The following is a 24,436-nucleotide window of genomic DNA, read 5'->3' on the forward strand; positions in this document are numbered from 1 at the left end:
ACATAAGGGGATAGTCACCTACAAAGGAGTTCCCAACAGACTGTCAGCTGATTTCTCAAAAGAGACCTTGCAGGCAAGAAGGGGCTGGAAAGAAGAATTCCAAGTCATGAAAGACAAGGACCTACATCTAAGATTGCTCTATCCAGCAAAGCTTTCATTTAGAATGGAAGGGCAGATAAAGTGCTTCTCAGATAAGGCCAAGTTAAAAAAGCTCATCATCACCAAGCCCTTATTATATGTGATGCTAAAGGGACTTATCTAAAAAAAGAAGATAAAAATATGAACAGTGAAAGGTCAGCAAACTCACAGTTATTAACAACCACACCTAAAACAAAAGCAAACTAAGCAGACACCTAAAATAGGAGAAGAGCCACAGAAATGGAGATCGCATGGAGGGTTAGCAACAGGGGAGTGGGAGGAGGAGAGGTGGGAGAAGGTATAGAGAATAAGTAGCATAGACAGTGGGGAGAAAATAGGGGGAGGGCAAGAGTAGTGTGGGAAATGTAGAAGTTAAAGAACTTATGACACATGGACATGAACTAAAGGGAGGGAATGTGGGGGGAGGAGTGTGCAGGGTGGAGGGGAATGAAATGGGAAATGGGGCAGCTGTAATGGCATAATCAATAAAATATATTTTAAAAAAGGAACAACAAACAAAGCCCAGAGCAAGTAGAAGGAAGGAAATAAGATCAGAGCAGAATTAAATGACATAGACACTAAAAGAACAATTCAAAAGATCAATAAACCCCAGAGGTGATTTTTTGAAAAGATAAACAAAATTGACAAGCTTTTAAGCAGTCTTGTCAAGGAAAAAAAGAGAGAGAACACAAATAAATAAAACCAAAAATGAAAGAGGAGTCATTACAAACCATACCACATAAATACAAAGGACTGAGAGAAAGTACTATGAACAACTCTGTGTCAAGAAAATCAACAACTCGGGTGAAATGAGCAAACACTGAAAAACATAATCTTCCAAAACTGAATTAGGAGGCAGAAAGCCTGAATAAACTGATAAGAACCAGTGAAATTAAAGCAGTAATCAAAAAAACTCCAGGACACAGAAGCTCTGGACTGAGCAGCCTCAGAAGTGAATTTTATGAAATATTTAAAAAAGAGCTAACTCCTATTCATTTCAAATTATTCCAAAAATTTCAAGAAGAGGAAAAACTCCCAAACTAATTTTATAAAGCTAATTTACCCTAATTATAAAAACAGGTAAAGACAAAACAAAGAAAACTAAAGGCTTATATTTCTGATGAAAATAGATGCTAAAATCCTCAATAAAATGTTGTCAGTCAGATCCAGCAATACATTTAAAAAATCGTACACCATAACCAAGTGGGATTCATCCCAGGGATGCAAGGGTGGTATGGTATTCAAAAATCAATAAACATAATATACCATATAAACAAAATAAAGGAGAAAAATCACATAATCCTGTCCATAGATGCTGAAAAGAATTTGATAAAGTACAGCACCCATTTATGATAAAAACCCATATAATGAACAAAAAGATAAAATATTTTCCCTTAAGATCAGGAAAAACACAAGGGTGTCTGCTTTCACTACTTTGATTCATCATAATTTTGGAAGTTATAGCCACAGCAATCAGTTAAGAAAAAAATAAAGAGCATTCAAATTGGAAAGGAGGATGTAAAACTGTCATTATTTGCAACTGTCATTATTTATAGACTACACTAAAAAACTACGTGACCTAATAAGTGAATTTGGCAAAACAGTGGAATACAAAGCCAAAATTTAGAAATCGATGGCATTTTTTGGTACATGAAAAATGAAATATCAGAAATAAAAATTAGGAAAAATCCTATTTACTACAGCAAGAAGAAAAATTAAGTACCTAGGAATAAATTTAAACAAGGAGGTAAAAAACCTGTGCTCTGAAAACTACAGAACACTGAAGAAAGAAATTAAGAGAGATACAAATAAGTGAAAACATATATTGTTTTCATGGATTGGAAGAATTAACATCATCAAAATCTCCATACTACTTAGAGCAATATATAGATTCAACACAGTCCCTATTAAAATCCCAATGACATATTACACAGATACAGAACAAACACTTCAAAAATTTAGATGAAATCATAAATGACTCCAAATAGCTACAGCAATTTTGAGAAAGAAGAGCAAAGTAGGACGGATCACAATACCTGATATCAAACTATACTGCAAGGCCACAGTAATCAAAATAGCCTGATACTGGCATAAGTACAGGCACATAGATCAATGGTACAAAACGGAGAGCTCAGAAATAAACCCAAGTCTCTATGGTCAATTAATATTTGACAAAAAAGGCAGAACCATAAAATGGAGTAAAAATAGCCTCTTTAACAAATGGTGTTGGGAGATCTGGACAGCTACATGCAAAAAAATGAAACTCAGTCACCAAGTTACAACATACACAAAAATAAACTCAGGATGAATCAAAGACAACTGTAAATCATGACACCATAAAAGTCCTAGAAGAGAACATTGGCAGGAAAATCTGAGATATTCCATGCAGCAATATTTTCACCAATATGTCCCCTAAAGCAAGGAACATAAAGGAAAGAATAACAAGTGGGGCCTCATCAAAATAAAAACTTCTGCATGGCTAAAGAAAACATCAGGAAAATAAAAGGGAACCAATCATAGGGGAAAATGTATTTGCAAAGGATACCTTGGACAAGGGTTTGATCTCAAAAACATACAAAGAACTCATACAACTCCACTCCAGGAAGACAAACATCCCAACTAAAAAATGGGCAAAGGACCTGAACAGATACTTCTCCAAGGAGGACAGACAGAGGGCCCAGAGACATATGAAAGTACGCTCAGTATCACTAGGCATGAGCGAGTTATAAATTAAAACTGCAATAAGGTATCACATCACACCAGTTGGAATGGCCATCAACAAACAAGTCCTGTTGAAGTTGCGGAAAAAAGGAAACCCTAGTACACTGTGGGTAGGAATGCAGACTGGTGCAGCCAGTGTGGAAAACATGATGGAAATTACTCAAAAGCTAAAAATGATACTGCCTTTTCACTGGGCAATTTCACTGCTGGGATTATAACCTAGGAATCCCAAAACACCAATTCAAAAGAACCTATGTACTCCAATGCTCATAGCAGCAGAGAGAAAGGAACTCCTAACACAGATTAACAAAATTTACAATGATTTTCTTCCTCTATAATGTTATTTAAACTTTATTTTTATGTAATGCATCAATTCTGCATTTGGCACATAAAAACCCTTCTTTATTAATATGTGTCACCACAAAGAGAGTGACTTTGTGCCTTTATGATGATTGTATAGCATATTAGTATTAGGCTACTTTTGTACTCAGTCTAAAAACTGTATTTAATGTCAAGGACAGAATGAGGCTTTTAAAAAAATGTCTCAGTGATATTTTACATGTTTCTCTTTATACTTCTGCTTTTCTAGTAGAATAGGATTTCACAGCCATTGATAGTAGCTACAGTCAACAGTAGGTATTCTTCATACTCTGTCACTGAAAATAACAGGCACCATTATTTTGTCAGCATGACAAACTATATCTCTTTTTTGTGTCACAGTTTATTCTTTGATAGAGTATTTAAAAGAATAAATAGGTTGTGGAAACTAGGATCCTCACACATTAAGTCAGTTGAAGAACTAAATTATAAAGCAAACTAGAAAACATGTACCATAAGGACTTCAAAATTGAAATTCCATAGTAAAGCAAAGATATCATAGTAAAATATTCTTCTTATGTTGCAAAAGATTAGTACAATCTAGTGTTAACTGTGTTACATCAACATATCACATATTAGTTTTCATGAAGAAAATCCTCTGAGTCCAAATATCATCTTCCCACAAATTCTTCCTGAATTCCCTTTTTTGAAGACATTTCTAAGTGAGTCTGAATATATGTTTCTTATGTGGGGCACAGGACCTCTATTTAGAAACTGCTGATTCTGTTTAAATTGTGCTATATAAAAATACTGTGTATGCAATGAAGATTTAAGTGTCATATGAAATGTGTGTGTGCCATTCTAAGGACACATTGAAGCTTCTTATTTTGTGCTTTTATTCCTGATTGCACATGTGACATTCACTTTCTTCAGGAGAAATATGGCTGTAATGGATATCCTTTGATTGGATGAACAGCATCATCCATCTTTATAGATGTGTGATGCCACCACCCACTTAATCTCCATATTCACAGAGCATCTCATAATAATTTAATAAAGTATCAAGACTTTGTCTCAGACCACAGTAGAAAATCTAGAGGTGGCTTGATCAACAATTTGAATCTAGAAGGCTCTCTTTTCATCTGTTTGGGCAAAGGTAATCTTGCTCTGTCATCATGCTAATGCAGTTGATCAAGGATTGAGGCTCTGCTTTTCTTGCTTCCTTAATGTTTGTGCTTTCATAAGTTTCCCATTTGAAAGAATGCAACAGAAATATCGTAACAAACCTCTTGTTGAATGGCATTCTTCTCAACTATTTGAAAAATTCACTTTTGCTTCAAGGTTTATATAGAGATAAGATCTAGAAAATCTCTCTCTCTGTCTCTCTCTCTCCTCCCACATTTATCTTTGAATTCATATACATATTTGTATATGTATACTTATATATATAAAATATAAATGCATATATTAAAAACATTTCCTTTTTCCTCACATTACCTATTATGAATGTGTGCAAATAATTTTTGTTATATATGTCATTGCAGTAGTTGTTATAGTGCAATAATAACAAAAATTGCATTCAATATTTACCATGTGATATCAAATAAATTTCAATAAATATCTGTAGAAATAGGTCTGGAAAAAACAGAAAATTTTATGTTTTTTTCAAAGAGCATGTGAGTAATAGCTAGGTCATAAAAGGAGAATTTTACACTAGCATTATAAATATGGACAAAACAACAACACAGTTCTGGGTATCTGTGTCAATCATAGACTTTGTAACAAAATATTACTGGGAATATGTTTTCAAAAGGAGTACACATATATGGACTGAAATGCTTTGTAAATGAATTCATGAGGCTCTTATTTCTCAGAAACACAGAATTAGACTGAAGAAGGGAGGAGGTGATGAGGTAATCCATACAAGGAAATTGAAAGATAGGTCAGGATTCTAGAGCAGAAAGGGAATTTATGTGGTTAAAAAAGGAAAGAGAATATTCTGAGGGAAATGTTTATTATCTTAGATGGTAATCATTGATTCCACCCTTATTTGCAGAAAACAGCTAAATCAATAAGCAATAAAAAGCATTCCTTCAATGAAAGTCCCAAATGCACATGTTGACTTTCCTTTTTATTGCCAAATTTTGTGCTTCTGTATAGCCAAATATAAAAGAAACTACAGTAAATATCATACAAGGTCTATTGGAAATAGTCTGGCCATTTTAATATAATGAGAACAGTTTGCACAACATCCATGTAGCCTGGAAGACAATGAGGGTGGACTGGAATGCACATACGTGAACAATGGCAACTTCACTCTACATCACTGGGGGGTGATAGATGCCCTTGAGTGATCATGTGTATTGTGTGGCCATCACTTTCAAAAACACTGAGCAAGCAAAGCAACAAGTCTGCATCAAAACATTTTTCATTAAGCTTGAACATTTTTCCCACAGAAACTATTCAGATGATTCAAAAGGCTGCAACTATGGACAACTGGTGATTGGCAGCTTCATCACAACAACATGCCTGCTCATGCATCATGTCTCATGCAGAGTTCTTTGGTGAAACATCAAATCACCCAGGTGACTCAGCCCTGCTACAGTCCAGATTTGGTGCCCCTGAAACTTTTGGCTTTTCTCAAAATTAAAATCACCTTTGAAAAGGAAGAGATTTCAGACTGTCAATGAGGTTCAGGAAAATACAATGGGTTAGCTGATGGCAATTGGGAGAACTGTGTGAGGCCCCAAGGTGCCTACTTTGAAAGGAACTGAGGCATCGTTGTCCTATGTACAATGTTTCTTGTATCCTCTTCAATAAATATCTCTATTTTCCATATTATGTGGCTGGATACCTTTCAGACAGACATTGTATGAAGATTTTTTTTTATTTGAAAGGCTATATACTGCTTACCCATAGTCCTTCAAACTCTGGTCTCTAATGACTATGTGAAAATTTCTCCTGTGATCAGAGTGTGTGTGATGTCCTGTCCACCAGCGATGTCATTCCTACAATTTCACTTAGTTTAATGTGTGTGTGTGTGTGTGTGTGTGTGATTGGAAAATATTACACTGACTTCCAAATTACATTTTGTCCATTTCTCTCTTCAGGAAAACTATGTAGGAACAATGTTAATGAATTATGTCTTTTCCCTTTTTGTCAATCTTGAGTATAGATCTCCTTTCTGTAGTCCATGACTTTCCTTTTTATATTATATCCAGTGTTGACTTTATGTTAAGTTTAGCATAATAAAATCTTTATTTTAATAATTATGTTCTGTATTAAAATAAAACATGAAGACCTGGCTGGTGTAGTTCAGTGGACTGAGCATGGGCCTGAGAACCAAAGGTTTGCCGTTCAATTCCCAGTCAGGGCACATACCTGGGTTGCAGGCCAGGTCCCCAGTAGGGGACACATGAGAGGCAACCATACATTGATGTTTCTCTCCCTCTCTCCTTTCCTTCCCCTCTAAAGATAAATAAATAAAATCTTAAAAAATAAAAAAATAAAGTAAAACATGAAGAAATATTTGGCCATTTTTAGCTATATATTGCAAATACTTTTAAAAGGGAGTAAATCTAATGTTGAGATTTGCACTAAAATCGAAGAACAATATAAGAATTTCTTAACAAGAATTTCAGTGACTACCAGTCCTATAGCTCTATGCTGCAAGATTACATTCATGCAGAACAATTTTAGCTTTACTTCTATCTTTTAGGAGCACTTCTAATTATTAGATAATGTGAATAAATAAAGCAAAGAAATTAAATATTGACAAATGATTTATGAAAAAGTTCTTTAGTCTGTGATATAACCTAAGAAAAATAAATTATATTCTGAATTAGCTTATATTTAGAGACTTGCATATGAGAGTAATTCTTCTCCAAAAATATACATTCTTTGTTTAGAACATCCACATATCTCCTGGACTTGGGATACTATATAACTCCATGCTTTTTAATCTTAGTTATTTTTAATAGCAAACAATTAATGAATACTCACATATGTACTTTCATTATAAATTATTTTTATTTATAAACTCTCTTTGTTTAAAGGATTTTGAAAACCACAAGTAGTAATTTTCTATTTTGCCCAAGATTCCATGGTCATATCTAATTTACAAGGATTGTCAATAAAAATAAATATCATTTTTGTATATAATTGTTCAGAAAGTTTTTCAATATCAAAACATATTATACTTTCTTTTAAATATTTTAATTGTGTTAGTGCTTGCCACACAAAAGGCAGAAACATGCCAATCTGCAGATCAGCTAGTGGTAAATAGGCAAATAGAGTATATAAGCACAACATAATGTTTGACTTAAAATTTACAACAGAGTTTTAAAATGCAAAGTAAACATTGAGTGTATGTAATAGGCAGCATATTTACTAAAAATTCATTATTTGTTTTGGCCTTACTTATATTCAATAAAGTTAATCTAAAACATTCATATATTTAATTGGTTTCTAAAAAGTAAAATAAATTTTATTAGTTTGAGAACTTAATGTTATTTACTTTAATTTTAATTTATCAAATTATATAATTAGTATCTCCTGTACAATTATCTTCCAAGGCTTTTTCAGTACAATTTGGCTTGCTTCCTATCATGAACCCATCTCACAAATGTAGTTAAAACCTTGCTGTAGTCATACAAGTTTCTTTACTATTTCCCAAATATATCATTTTTCTCTCCATTTCGTTACTGAAGTCTGTGAACATCTCATGCTGTGAATTACATTCCAATTCCTCTTGGTCAATTCATGTCATACATCCTCCTGATACATAGTTCTCAGCTTCAAGAATTCTTCCTTAGGCCATGTCTGTGTAATTTATGCCTTTATCTGCTTTCTTCTTCCTTCCCTCACCTCCACTCTGGTTATTACTCTGTTATCTATTCAGTAGGCTGAAGAGTATTGATGAGATTTAGAAACTTTCTTGTATTAGAGCATTTATCATGGGATGCTGAGCATGTACTTTCCTATCTGTCAAATACAATTGTCTCATTTATAAGATAAATATGCTGAAGAAGATCACCTTGAAGTCTCTAGACTGTGCCCAAATTCCATAATTCTAAGCAATCACGGCTTCTCAAAAGCAAGTCCATTCTTTTCTGCTTTTTGTTTTGTTCTATTTTTCCCACTGTGCCTAGTACATAATAATAAACAGTCTCAGTGAAATAGATCCTTGTGGAATGAATTGATTGCATTAATAATCTTTCTGGGAATGACTCAATGTACCAAAAAGAGTGTTGAGTGTATTTGTGTATTAAATGGGATGAGAAATGCTGTGACCCTTTCAACTCTAAAGTGTTAAATAAAGATCAAAAGCCCAGGTTTCACACAACTGAAAAGTGGAGCAGGAAAAAGTGAGCCCAGATCGCTGTTGTCACTACCAGTGCAGTATCTGCTTCAAGATCCTGATGTCCAAGAAATTTACTTCACACTATTTTAAAAAATCTAAAACAAAAAAATTTAGTACCTTCAAGAACAGATGAAAACTGAGCATCAAATACAAAATAAAACTTGCAACCTAACATTCACCAGACTCACCAGAAAAATAATACATACATACATACATACATAAAATTTAAAAAAATGAATTACTCTTCAGTTCTAGGTTTTATTCTTGTAAATTATTTTTCTCTTTAAAGCATACCATAGGGTGTGGTGGCAAATGTCAACACGATTCCAGTAAACATTACTTAATGACCAAATGGAAACATCAAAGAAAGTTCACAAAAACAAATGAAGTCTGTCATTTTTATGCCTTCCACTCTGTCATCCTCCAGTTTAATTTTTCCCCCAGCTTGAATGCAAAAAAAGCCCTGTGGCTTTGGTTAAATGTTGTATTGCTAAGAAGTTTTTTTGTGGCATGAGTAAGTTGCATCATTTTTAAGCAATCTTCCATTCCCCATGCCTCATGCTTACAGGACAGTTGAAGACAGATGGGAATGTCAGACTACAGTAAATTACACATTAATCTATGCTCCCGCTGCAATGACAGTTAACTTTCCTTGATGGGAGATGTGAAAGAGCAGTGATGTAAGTGTGTAGCTGCCCAGCTTTAAATTTTTTTTTTAAACAGAACAGGCTGACAGGGACCAGAAAGGAGAGGGGAGAGAATTTCAGGGGAAAAAGGGAAGGATTCATAGGAACAAGTATAAAGAACACATGGACAAAAACTAAAGGGGGATGGAAATGGGAGGGAGGTGGGGAACACTAGGGTGGTGGGCTGGAATGAGAATAAAAGACAGAAAATTATACTTGAACAATAATTAAATTAAAAAAACATATATTGCTAACTTCTCTCAAAAAGATGAGAGAAACTTACTAAATATATATTTCATAGTGAAATAATCTCTATTCCACAGTTACGGTTATTTCATTCAATGACATTTCCTTAGGCTTCAAACTTATTTTAGTTCCAATAAATATTATGGTAGTCTCATTTTTTTATATACCTACACTATTTTTTTCTGCTTGAATTCCATTGGATTCAAGCAGAAAAAACTAATTGAAATTTATTACTTACAAACTACAATTCATATAAAATCTTAAAGGCAATTGAACTTGTTTTATTATCATATAATCTATTGCACTGTTCTATATTTTATTGTATTTATATCAATTCTAATATGAAGTTAAATGTCATGGTTTTAGTTGAATCATATACTACATTTTACAGTAGTGATATTTTTTTAAAGATTTTATTTATTTATCTTTAGAGGGGAAGGAAAGGAGAGAAGGAGAGAAACATCAGTGTATGGTTGCCTCTCATGAGTCCCCTGCTGGGAACTGGCCTGCAACCCAGGCATGTGACCTGACTGGGAATCGAACCTCGATTGTGTGGCTCGCAGGCCTGCGCTCAATCCGCTGAGCTACACCAGCCAGGGCCTTTACAGTAGTGATATTGATTTAGTTTAATTTTTCCCTTTTGTTCAAACTATTTTTCTATTATGATTGCTATATTGAAATAACTAAGCATGTATTTTAAAATTCAATACCAAAAACTATTGCTTAAAGCAGAAAACAATTTGCAAATTTTATAAACATAATACTTTCTTGAGTCCACCTATGTATATTCCATGTATTAATCATAATAATAAGTAAAGACTAAGCATGTCTATTTTATAAAACTTAAAAAATTAGAAAAATTTTTGATAAATCAAAGCTGTTTATTTAAACTAGCATGAGTTTTGTAACTAAGCTTGCACATTGAGAACACTAGATTGAGTTTTTTAACTTTTTTAAACCTTCCAAACAGTAGCTCTTTTTGCTATTTATGACATAGAAATGCAGCCCTCAATAGAGACTGGTATAAGCCACACCAATTTGTGGCCAAAAGGTGGAATCAGATGCTTGGACAGTCTCACTTACATAACAGTTGTTAATGTTGGAAAACCTGATCAATTGCATTTAAAGACACAGATCCAGTTTGGTTATTACAAATGGAGGAGCTATTGATATGTGTAAGAATAGAATGATGACTCCCTCAAAAATGCATCCACACCTCCAAAAATGTGAATATGAAATTTTTTGGACAATGGGTCTTTGTGTTGTAATTAAGAATTATGAGATAACATCATCCTGTATTATTCAGATGGGCCTTAAATCCATTGTCACGTGTCATTACAAGAGAAAACAGATTCCACATTAGTTTTAATATTTATGTAAGTATATTTTTACATATTACTTTCACAAACATTAAGATACAGAATAATAAAAAATAGCACGTATTATATTACCAGCATCCAGAAGCTGCCATCACGTAAACTTATTTACTTACTATCAGAATGTATTATATATCCACTTCTCTTTCTCTCCTGAACATGGAGAATCAAACAGCCTATGTTTTCTAGTGATGTTTATATCCCAGTTTTCTTTTCAATTCCATTTTCTACTTCTCTTATTTGCATGTCTCTACATTCATTTAGGATATGAAATTATCATCTACAAAACACAGGGTCTTCTGTGTTTGTGGTTTCCTCATTAGAGGCAGAAATGTCTTATAACTTTGTCCTCTCCTTACTCTCGTATTATTTTTGAGATTTCAGTTTCAATTCAGATTTACAAAATAACTTGTAGTTATGTTTATTATAATTACTATCACTTAGAGCAGTGTTTCTCAGCAGCAGCATTACACCCTTTTGGAATAAGATAATATTTTGCTATTCAAAGTGTCTCATGCATTGCTAATATTATGTAAGAGTAGTAACCCTCTCTAATTTTGAAAGCTAACAAAGCCCTTATACATTTTCAAATGCCTTCTAGAGGAATGGCACTACTCCAGCTAAGAATTTCTGACATAAATTAAAATATATTTAGGTCTACCAATATGGTTTACTCATATGCGTTGACATGCCATCTTTGCATCTAGGATTTTTCTTTCTTTTTTTCAGAGTATGATAGTAGTTTACAAGTGAGAGTGTGTAATGATAAATTTCTTGAGTCTCCACTTTTTCTCATGTCTTAACTTCACCCTCATTCTTTAGTAAGCATCAGTTAAACTTGGTTTATTTTCCCTCAGCCACCTGAATGCTTTACTTCCCTGTCTTCATAAATCCTTTATTGCCAATGAGAACTCTGATACCAACTAATTCTTTTTTTCTTTGCAACTAATCAATCTCTCCCTTTTCTTGGTATTTTGAAATTCTCTATTATTTTTCCTTGTAGCTTAGAGCTTGACTACAAAGTCTACATATGTAAATTTATATTTTCTTCAGCAATCAGATATTTAATATAAAACTATGTCTTTACTTTTCCTGAATATCCCCTGGATATTAATTCTTGTATAGGTTCCTTCTGGAACAACTGCTAGACAAATGCTGGATCTTTTGGTGGTCCTTTATGGATGAACTTTGGTATTATAGTCCCTCTCTCTTTTGTGTTCTTTTATATTTTGAAAATTATTATTTGTTCAATGTGCTAGTCAATTTATTTGTATGTCCAGTCTGCTAGACAATCTATTTAATTTTTAATTTAAAAAATAACAATTTTTGTACTTAATTTTTAAAATTTTTATTTTGTATCCATTTTTTGAAATATCTGCATGTCCTTAAATCACAAGTTATCATTTACTTGCCATTTTAATCTCATTGTTGATATAAAAATACTCTTTTAAACCCCTTTTTATTTTGCTCTATTACTTATTTTTCATTTGAGAACATTCCCTCTTTTATTACTTATCTCAATTAAGACTGATCAACTTCAAATTTTGTAATTTCTCCCCAATTTGTCTTAGAAATTCATAGAACTCTTACAAATTCTTACAAGAACTCTTGCCTCACTAATGCCTCAAAATTAATAGGTATAACTATAGAAAGGACTTTTCTTTGATGTAAACATGTATTATATCATGTCTCAAAGTGCTCTCTAATATTTCTTGTTTTTTCTCTTTGACCTATTGGTTACATTAGAGTATATTGCTTAATTTTCACATACTTGTGAATTTCTCATATTTCCTGCTAATATTAATTTCTAATTTTATTCCACTGTAGTTGAAAAACATAATTTGCTTGATTTCAAACAAAGTAAAAGTCTCTCAAGGAAAAAAATTCTGTACTAATACTTGTAATCATGTTTAGTCCATTGAATGCTATCTGTCTTAGGGGACCAGAGACTTGTGTCTGTATTGTTCAAGAAGTTAATGACAAATTGACACATTTCAGAAGGTGAAGTTAACTTACCAATTTGTATTTGATTTTATTATTTATTATTTTTAGTACCATCCCACTTCCAGTATATTTATGAAGATTATCTTTTATTAGCACTAAAGGAAAAAATAATTAATTGTTAATTAACTTTGAGTTAATTGAATCAATGTAAATATCTTACAGAATATCAGGTAATGTTTGTACCATTAGCATCATGTTTTATGATGTTGTAATAGTATTATTATGGTATCTATAAATCAAAAGAAATTATTTTTTTCTGTCTTTCCAAATTTATTATTATTATTGTTGTTATTAGGGCTAAAAGTCAGTATTTTCCAAGTAACATGAAGGCTTGAAATGTGAGAAATACTATGTTCAAAATATTGGAGTTATTTTACAACACTTTATACCAATGAGTATAAATAAGCAAGCATATTGTTATGATTTTCAAATGCACAAATTGTGAGATATGAGATTAATAAGAGAAACAGTGTGACTTATTCACAGACAAAAATAAATTTTCTCAGTTCTATCATTTCTACAAGAATATCTCTTGCTTAACATTTCTGTGTCATCTACTCATGGTGAGAAGAAATATCTGTGCTTAACACTACACTCAGGCTTGCAAGATAAACACCTACTAGAAAATGTAACACTTTATGTACTCTTACTGGTAGTTTTAAAATTGACAATTGCTTATCTAGTCCTAAAGTAAAAGTGAACTTGACATATTTATAAATACCCAATTCAACACAAAAATATTATTAGTGAATATGAATGAGATTATGTTAACCCATTTTCACATCAGTCAAAATTCTGGTATTATTATGCTTAAATGATTCTAGCACTAAGCTTGCATGTGAAACTGTATGATTGATATTCTATGGTTTTTATTTAACTACATGTTATAATTTCAGGCTTTTTATGTGGCTGGTATTTTTCTCATGTTATAAAATATAATAAAATAAGAAATTATAATCCCCAATTATTTTTAAAACAATTTGTGTTCACTATTTCATCCATCACAGCATATATACACTACTTGAGCTTTATTCAAAAATATGTAATTGTTTCTAGTGTTACTTCAGGACATTCAGAAATTTCATATATTAAAAAATGCAAATCTATGCACAGACATTATAGCTATTATTGGGGACCACTCTGCCTGGTTTCAGGAATTGTAACTACCCCCCATGGCTAAGGATGAGCAAGCGACCTCCAGAATGCGAGCCACAGGGGACAAAAAGCTTGTCTCTGGTAGCAAACACTGCCTTAGTTTCCTCTCCCTGCCCCCAAAGTACGGTCAGAAGTCAATGATGGGTAAGAATCCTCACAAAAAGAGAGGCAACCTAAGCCAGACTTAATCACTTGGGAGGCCATCATGGAAGGACTCAGGGGGCTGCAACAAAGAGCGAGCAATAGACCTTTGCTCCCCCGGCTATATGACATAGCCTGAGTCCCCATGTCCTCTGGGAGAAGCACTTTCTGGCTCTAATCCACTTAAACCTGAAAACCTGGTGGGGAGGGATGCAGCTCCTTGCCTTGCTAGAGCGCTATCTGGGGAAAATTTGGCATAAGAAAGAACTAAAAATCCTGTGAAACCTGCTTTACTAAAAGTGCTTTCATTCATATGTTAAGGGTCCAAGCAAGAAACCCTAAAGTTTCTGCAAACCCCCTTCCTGACAGACTCTGACTCAGACTAAGCCCTCAGATTTCTTTGAAATGTTATCTATTGTTTGATCCTTGCTGCCTTGTATTCCTGTGTATTACAACCCAATAAAAGCCCCTGGAAGAAGGGACTCAATGCCTTTTTCCTCTGAGAAACTGGCCACCTCTCCTCCCCAAGCAGATTATGTCTTGGTAGTGTTTACTTTCATCCGTGGTGGACAGGGGAACTTGAAGGCAAAGTTGCCCCCACAGATATAGTGGACTGAATATTATCCCTCAAGAATATACACCCTCCTGAAATATGAAAATGTGACCTTATCTGTAAAAAAGTTTTTGTAGATGTAATTAGCCATAGATTGTAAAACAAAATCATTCTATATTAAAGTAGGGCCAAATTCAATGATTGGTGTCCTTATGGAAAAAAGAGAAGACACAAAGGGACACAGAATAGAAGACAATGTGAAAATGGCAGTAGAGATCATAGTGAAGCATCTACAAGCCACAGACAACTAAGGATTGACTGTAAATACTAGAAATTAGGATGGAGGCCAGCTATAGTTTCTCCCTCAAAAACCTCAGAAAGATCTAACCTTGCCCACATTTTGATCTTAGACTTCTGGCCTCCTGAAATATTTGAGAATAAGTTGGCATTGTTTTAAGTTATTTACTGTGTTATAATTTGTTGTAGCAGCAATACAATATGTATGCTATGAACATTATAGCTCTTTTACATTTCTTTAATAATTCTATTTTCTTCTAGGTGATTATTTCATTATCAGTTTTTAGAGTAGTATCCAAATAGTGTTTTGAATTGTCTTTGGTTTCTTAACAATGTAGTACCCCTGCTAATTGACATCGGAAACTATTGTCAATTAAGCAACAAATGAAGGACAGTGATTCCTTAAACTATTACAGCTTGAATAACAAATATCTTTACTTTACATAGGCAAGAAGACAAATGTGATTATTTAATATAACATCAATGACAGAAGCCAGTCCTCTCAATTCCAATGGTTAGTTTAACTACATACACTATATACAGTGCAAGTCATTCACATATTTGAGAAGCATTTAATACTGTTTCTTATTTGTCAGATATTGTGGTAAATGTCCAAGATACAAAGATTATTTTTACCAGGATAATGCAAGTACATTAAATTAAGAGGATTAAGGAGATGCCATAGAAACATGTAAAGAAATATCTGAGTTGCTTTGGGAGGTCAAGGAAGTCTTTTTAAAAAATATTTTATGTATTTAATTTTAGAGAAGGGGGAAGGGAAGGAGAAAGTGGGAGAGAAACATCAATGTGTGGTTGCCTCTCACGTATCCCCTACTGGGGACCTGGCCTGCAACCCAGACATGTGCCTGGACTGGGAATTGAACCAGCAATCCTTTGCTTCACAGGCCTGCGCTCAATCCACTGAGCTACACTTACCAGGGCAAGGAAGTCTTTATGGAGAAAATAACTTGTAACTTAAGACCTGTGACAGTTTATTTTATGTGTCAACTTTACTGGGTACAACGTGTTCCAATATTTGGTCAAACATTATTCTGAGTGTGACTGTGAAGGTATTTCTGATAGGAGAAGTCAAGAGTTAAAAAAATTGTAGCTTTAGTTATAGAGTTAATAGCCTTGGTGATTGATGCATATAGAATGCTGTCATTCCAGGAACTGGCATGTATGACTGAATTTCCCCTGACTCCAAGAGACCCAAAAGCAATTTGACCTTTTTGCTCCAGGAGAACTTCAAGCAATCAAGATGGTATCTGAGCCATTGTGCTCCAAGGACGAAACATCTGCAGACCATGATGCAGAAGAAGAATCACCAGTCAGTAGATGAAAGGGTGCTAGGAAAATTACCAGACGTCAGCTTTTATCTGATTAACCTTTTTCCCTTAATTCTAAATCACTTACCTACTTTTGTCCTAAATTCCAAATCCCTTACCTATGCTATTCTCTATATAATGGAAGAGGTTGGCTTGAGGTGAGATGTAAGATGTTTTGGCAGGTACATAACCCACCATCTTCTCACATGGCTGGCCATCTGGATAAAGCACCTGTAAAAATTCAACCCTTGTCTCTACTAATTGGTTCTGGTAGTGACAGGCAACATAAATGCTAACTTTTCTAGTTTCATTTCTAAGTGAGATTAATATTTTAATCAATAGACTTAGTAAAGCAGATTGCCCTCCCTACTGTGGGTGGGCTCCATGCAATCCACTGAAGTTCTCAATAAACAAAAGGGCTGACCTTTCCTCCAGTAAGAGAATTCTTCGTCTGACTGTCCTCAGCACGTCATTATCTTTTCCTGCAATTAGTTAAGCAAAGAGACTCTATAGCCAGGATATCTTTATATCCCATCATGACTTGTAGAAATAATGTGGCTTTTACAAATTAGTAAAGAGTTTTTGCCTTAGTTTCTCACTTAAAAATCTGTGAATACTTAAAATAGCTACCTCATACAATCAGCATGAAGTTATACAACACATATATACATACAGATGGGCATCAGATTATAATCAGTTTACCTACCAAAATCATAGCTTAGCCTAGCAACTTTATATTGAATGATTGCATATTATTTTTGCAGCATCATAAAGTCAAAAGCCATTAGATTAACTATCAAAAAGCAAGAATCATCTGTGTATGTGTGTGCATGCATATGTGTGCAAGTGTTAATAATTATTATAATTATTGTTTCCTGGTTACCTAAGAATAGCCACTTCATTCTTATTCTCAAAACATAGTTTCAGCTATAAAAATCTAGATAGATTATTTTTTTCAGGACATTAAAAATATCATTCCACATTCCTCTATTTTATCTGTGAGTCAAACAGCAGTTTTAGATAATTGCTTTTTCTTGTTCTGTATAGGTGTTTTCTTCTATGCTATAGTTTCACACAGTTTCACTGAAAGTGTTTTTCTGGTTCTTTTTAGAGCTTGAAATTGACTGAATTATTGAAATGTATAGATTGCTGTTATTAATCAGTAAAGAAAATATTCAGCCTTTTTCTCTTAAAGTATTACCTCCCCTGTGCTCTTCCTTTTATATTTCTAGAACTCAAATAAAATGTTTGCTGAACATTCTCCCTCTACTGCTTTTGTCTTTTAATCTCTCATAAATTTCATCTGATATTTTTCTGTAATACATTCTGTACAGAGTTGTTGTGGACCAGTCTGCTTGGTTATAGGAATTGTAACTCGACTCCCTGTGGCTAAAGAGGAGTCAGTGACTTCTGGATTGTGAGCCGCAGGAGACAAAGCTTGTCTCCAATAGCAAATGATGCCTCAGTTTCCTCCCTGTCCCCAAAGCATGGTCAGAAGTCCCTGACAAGTAAGACCCCTCAGAGGAGCGGCAGCCTAGGCCAGACACGACCACTTGGGAGGCCATCATGGAAGGACTCGGGGAGGCTGTGACAAAGAGGGAACAATGGACACTAGCCCCCTGGCTTTGACAAAGCCCAAGTCCCTATGTACTCTGGGAGAAGCGCTTCCTGGCTCTAATCCCCTTAAGCCTAAATATCTGATGGGGAAGGGTGCAGCTCTTGCCTTGCTAGAACATGTCCTAGGGAAAAATATGGCATCACAAAGACTTCCTGATAAACCTGTGAAATCTGCTCTGCTAAGAGTGCTTTCATATGTTAAGGGTTCGAGCAGGAAACCCTAAAACTCTGTTCCTCACAGACTCTGACTCATACTAAGCCCTCAGATGTCTTTGAAATGTTATCTACAGTTTGATCCTTGCCTCCCTGTATTCCTGTGTATTACAACCCAACAAAAGCCCTTGGAGAAAGGGGCTCCTCACCTTTTCCACTGAGAAACTGGCCACTACTCAAGGCCTTTTTCCTCTGGGAAACTGGCTACCTCTTCTCCCTAAGCAGATCATGTCTCAGTCATGTTTACTCTCATCTTATGGCACATGGGGGGACTTGTGAGGAAAGTCGCCTCCACACAGGGTCTTCTTATCTGTCTTCTAGTTTACTAATTCTCTCTTTAGCTGTGCCTGTTTTAATTTTAAAATCAATGATTGAATTTTAATTTAAATTTTTAAAATTTATATTTAAATTAAATTATTTTAATTACTGGATAATTGATTTGGTTCTTTTAACAACCTGGTAAGTATCTTGTTTGTCTTCATTCTCTAATAATTTATTTTTTTAAGTTTTAAAACTCAAACTTTTATATTATACATCAGTATATTTTATTATTTTTGTGTTACATTTTCATATCTAAAGTATTTGTAGATATAATTTTTTCTCTGCTGGTTCATACTTATGGGAATGTTATTTCTTTTGGCTTCTTGAAATATATGAATATATATATAATTATCCTTGGATAGTTATTTGTTTTAGTCTTTGAAATATATATAGGGGTAAATTTCTCAAAAGGATATCTGCATTTGCCTTTGCTAAATACCTGGTCTCTTCTAGTCCACAGTCATTTTGGCTAAATAAATGGTTTAAGTTGTTTGAGAGCTTCTGGGTATTGTGTTTAGGGCTCTAAAAACAAAATCTGTTTTCATAATTTTTTCTCTCAGTGTATTATTTTCATCTTTCCACTGCTGAGTCAGCATCAAGACAATGTTCCCTACAATTTGTTTTTTCAGTGTTTTCACCGTATTTCTTATATCCTTATTAATGTCAGTAGGCTCTTTAAATGATTCTCTACCTTGGATGGACTGCAAAGTTTTACCTGTGTCTCCCATGACTCATGAAACACTGAAAACTAACTGATGGTCAAGTGCATCAAGATGTGGAAAATTACAAAAAACCCAGTTAAAAACACCCTGTGTTTCTTAAATTTTGCCAAAAGATTTTCAAGCCCCTTTTTCTTACCTTTCCTTTGTACTATAGATATTCTTTGATTTTAATCAGACATTTTCTTAGGTATTGTTGTTGTTGTTGTTATTATTATTATTATTATTATTATCATTATTAAACTATGATGCCCAGGATGGCAGATACTATTTATTTATTTATTTACTTACTTACTTACTTACTTACTTACTTTTCTTTTTGTCTTATTTCAGAAGAACCATTCTTAGTACATAAGAAACTCAGACTTCTGTTTAATGGGTATGTGTACATCTGAATGGGTGTTAAAACATTCAAAAACTTATTGTACTAATGTTAGTATCATGATTCAAAATATTTTTGTTTTCATTTTAAAAAGCTTGAAAGACTATGACACAGTTTTTAATATCTTCAAAAGTGTTTTATGTTCCCCTTCTGAAAGCAAATTTTATTTGTTGAAAACACTTGAAAATAATTTGAAACCTATTTTGATGAGGACAGGACTGCTCAAAATGCTAAATAAAATAAACTTTAATTAAAAAGTACTTGTGACTGTGAAGTAATGATGTGGATGTTTTTAAGGCATGATTTCTAAATTGACTTATATTGACTTAATCTCTCATCATAATACTCATTTAGCCAAATAAATTTGGGTGGATTTATTTAAAAGCTTCTGTACTATGAATTGCATTTTTGCGTATTGATGCATTCAAGTAAGTGTTTTCATTTTGTTATCTTAAATGTCTAGATAAATGAGTATTCAGAAACACCTGCTTCAAAGTCATGAAACTTGAAATGGTGACACATACTAATGAATCAGTTTTCAATGCACATGTTCAATGATTTTGCATCTTAACATTTTCTACCTTTTATATTGTAAACATGGCAGATATGATTCTGTTGTTTTGAGAACTTTTTTCCTTAGGTTGTTGTTCAGGTAATTAAAGTGGTAACACCAGATGCTGATATTATATGACAACTTGTATTTTCCATTGTTATCTTCAAATTTTAGCATGTCCACAACTTAAATTTATAAAAATTATTCAAACTTTCAGTATTTAATTTAAAGAGGGTTATTTAAGTTTACACATGAAAGCATGTGGTGTGAGGATGTGACATGTCCATGTGTGTAGGGCTAAAATTGTAAATTACTTGGGAGATGAGTTGATAACTAAGTGTATTATTAATTTTACTGTCCATTTTGTGAAAAAGAATACAATCTCTAAGGATATTGCACCAAAGACACTCTGCAACAAACTATGTATAAGAATTCATCATGCTACAGTTAAATTTATGCAAGAGATATAATTATAGTTATAATAGCTAATTTAGCTATTTATAGAGAAAAAACTTTACATTTTTTAATTAAATTGATATATTAGTTAATATTAAATTTTAGTAATATATATTTTGTATTTTTAAAAAATTTATATTGGGGAGGAATCAGAAGGTCAAATTTTCAAAGGAAAACATTATTCTAATTGCTGCATGTATAAAAGAGAGATCAATGTTTTCTGGGATGGATATGCCAGGTAACTTCTAAAACTTGGTTCAAATTCTATGATGTCATATACAAAATTAAAATCTGCTGCTAAATTACTTGATGATTTTCACTTGCTCTATTCTACTGTGAGTTGGGAAGAATGTTCTCATTTTTTTCATTAGAACTGTTTTTTTTTCTGGTTTCATGACTTTCTTTCTAACATATCTTCATTCTCTAAAACAGCATGCATTTGTGTTTATTTGTCTCTGTAAACACTATGAATGATAAAAGCCACAGAGGAGCCAGGAAGTACTCAATGAATTGCTTCTGCCTCCCTTATATCTGGTTTGCTGTGATCACTAATTGCCTGTCACAGCTACTGAGCCGTGAAGCTGGCACGGCTGCTACTTCCTGTTTGGTCAAGTTGTCTCCTATTAATCTGAACCCTGTTGTTTTTTTCATTGTCTCTACTTTCTTACTCTAGACAGAATAAAAATCTATTATCTAACTGTGATATGAATGTATCAAATTTTTAATTTTTAAGAACAACAGAATGAAAAGAACTTCTCATGTAAAGTAAATCTCTCACCAGGGCGGCATGAAATTTTCTCTGCCATGCTGATTTTAAGGACTATGTCATTTTTTTCCACTATGACGTGGCTATTTTCATAGTATCAGAGACCATCTGGTGAAATTTTATAAGCAAGAACAAAATAAAAACATATAAACATGAAGGGAAAGTTCTGAAGCGAGTACGATAATAATCAGAAAGGTTTTTTTTTTGGCTTACAATTTTCTTCAAAGTGTTATGGGAAACATGAGTGTGTACACAAGTTGGTCAGCAAACTGATTTTGATTTCAAGACTGAAAGCATAATTCAGCCAAACACTGGTGCTGGGAGAAGTACATGAACACCCAAGATACAGCAAATTCACCAAAACCAAGTAGCCAAAAGAAGCAAAGAATCTTGCAGGTGGAAAACTGCTTGAGCCAAGGCTTCTGCAAAATCTTGCAAGATCAGGCTACTGACATTTTTTTTTCCTAACGTCTGCCTTCAATTTTTATTTTTAATTGAGTGGACACCAGAGTTTGGGGGAGTGGTAGTTCAGTCTGCCCGTTCATAAATCCCCAATTCAATCAATGCAACGTTTTGGAAGTGAAGTGAAATGGGCACAAGAATCATGTCAATTTTACTGGCTTTCTGATTCTGCATCAAGGTTCAACTAGAGCACCTGCACAGCTTGTGCCACATAAGGTATCTTTGTGGATTAAAACATAGAATTGAGTTGTAGGAAAAGTGACCTTGACTTGACCAGTTAAAAAGCTGAGCCATAACTTTCCAAGCACCTAAGTGTGTGTAGTATATCTCATAGAGTGGACAAACCTGATAAAGCTGTTGGAATTAATGTATATAATTCTAACTTTTAAACATTAAAGATTTTGTATAGGAAAAAATCTACTTGCCCAATTCCAACGTACTCCCATAATAAGAGCATGCTCCTGGTTCCAGCAGTGTTACCATTTGCTTATGAAGCCCTGAATTCGGAGGACATTGATGAACTTCAGGGCCATACTTTACCCAAAAGTTGAAGATATACTTTCCATTCTAATTTCTGTATTAAATTACACCCAATAAGTTTATCTCATATATTTCACCAGGTTAGGCAAAATTATAATATGGAGATCAACGAATGTAACATATAGGTGTCATAGATTAAAAATAAAGCTCTAAATTTAACAATTCTAAAGAAAAAATGATAGCTTTCCAAATTATTTCTTACTGTTCTTATAAGTTAAATTCCAAAGAAAGTTTAAAATCCCAGTCTTAAAACCCAAAGAAAGTAAAAGTCAAACTTTTACTGCCCTAAATGATCTGCCCTAAATTTGTTGTGTTGCTCCATTTCCACCAGGAGCATGGAGGGAAGTGGTCTCCCTCTTGGAGGAAGCCATTTAAGCCCTGTACTCTTTAGGACACTGTCATTCCTCTTAGCCCAGAGATACGGTACCCGTTCCCCCCACACTTACGCTCCTGTAACTGAAGAATCAATTGTCTTATATTCAAGAACTGAAGCTGCCCTCAAGTTTTCTGAAAGCTGTGATACTAGGGGCCTAGACAGGACTGCTAAACTAGCTTGAATTCTACCCAAGACCTGTGTCTGTACCCATCACCTCCTGCGGCGCTGGGATCTATTTCTATCAGCTTCCGTTTCTTTTTCTGTTCTTTTAAGAAAGAGTCAGCCATGTTCATGCTTTTTCATTTGTTTCTTTCTGGCTTTACTTCCTAGAGGTCTAGCACCACTAGTTGCATTTAAATACCCTATTTTGACATTACTTTTTTCTCTTCTTGTGTTCTGTCCCAGACCGTTCTTTTGCTAACACACTTCCTAGGTATTTCCCATAATAAAATGTATAAAATCCGGAAGTTTGGGGGCTAGCAAAAGCATCCATTATTCACATCAGGCTTTTTCACCTTTTTCTTTATTCTCCCCTCACACCATCTTACAATCAGTGTATTTTCTCACATTTAATGTTGCCAAATTTGAAATGCAGAAAATATTATAAGAGCCGCACAATGAACACCACTATATGTTTTTTGTACATTTGGCAATTGTTAGCATTTTGCTTCCTTGCTTTTTTCTTTCTATATGTATGTTTGTGTTGGTTTTTGCTGACACATTTGAGAATTATTTGCAACTGTAAAGAAACTTAATATCCAAATACTTCAATATTATCTTATATGAAAAAGTGATCTCTAAAAATCTATAATAGAATGCGTATTTATTTTATAGCATCATCTAACATATATCATGTTCAATGTTATTCAAGTGTCCCAATATTTTCCTTTACAACATTTATTTTTCATTTGTTTGTTTATTTGTGCTCTCAACCCAGGCTCCAATCAAGAATCATGGCTTGCATTTATTTTTCATGTCTCTTTTATTGCTTTTAATCTTACAGTTTTTTTACCTTTCTGTCTTTTATGAAACTATTTATATTTATTTATTTATGTTTATTAATTTCCCCACAGTTAGCTGCAGATTAAACACTTAGTACAAAAATACCAAGGCAGCTTCATTTTTAATGTGTCTCATCATCCTTGTGCCTTTCCAGAGTCCTAATTCTCATAAATTTCTTGGGCACGTTCTTTAGGGGAACAGGGATACTCACAACCCCATTCATATAAACTGGGTCATCTTAAAAGTTATTCAGTAGCTCTTTGAATGTTTTACCTAACCTTCATGGTATTTCTCTCTGAAACTCACTCACATTTTGCCAGTTCCTTAGTACAACTTCTTACGTCTTCAAGGAGACTCTGTAATTAGTATGTGTGGCTTTAAAAAATGTGCTTCTCAATAGATTATAGGCTGCATTCTTACTCCTTTCTCAGGTATACTAAATTAGTTGGGCACTAACCAATCTTGCTGATATAGTAACAAATTGAAACACCTCCTCATGTTTTAACTACTCTGTCTGAGGGATTTTAAATGGCAAGGTATTTTTTTAGTTTTTTTTCGTGCTCTTTTGTGTAGATCTAGATTTACTTGTGAAAACCTAGGTCTCTTGATATACAAGATCTTTCGAGAAGGTTTCCAACCATGTGGTATGAAAAAATAGAGACATATATTGAAGAAGATTCGATACAAGAAATGTACATAAAGCA

This window comes from Sturnira hondurensis, unplaced genomic scaffold (assembly GCF_014824575.4).
Source record: "Sturnira hondurensis isolate 20B ecotype Veracruz unplaced genomic scaffold, ASM1482457v3 Scaffold0000465, whole genome shotgun sequence".
In the NCBI taxonomy this organism is placed as follows: domain Eukaryota; kingdom Metazoa; phylum Chordata; class Mammalia; order Chiroptera; family Phyllostomidae; genus Sturnira; species Sturnira hondurensis.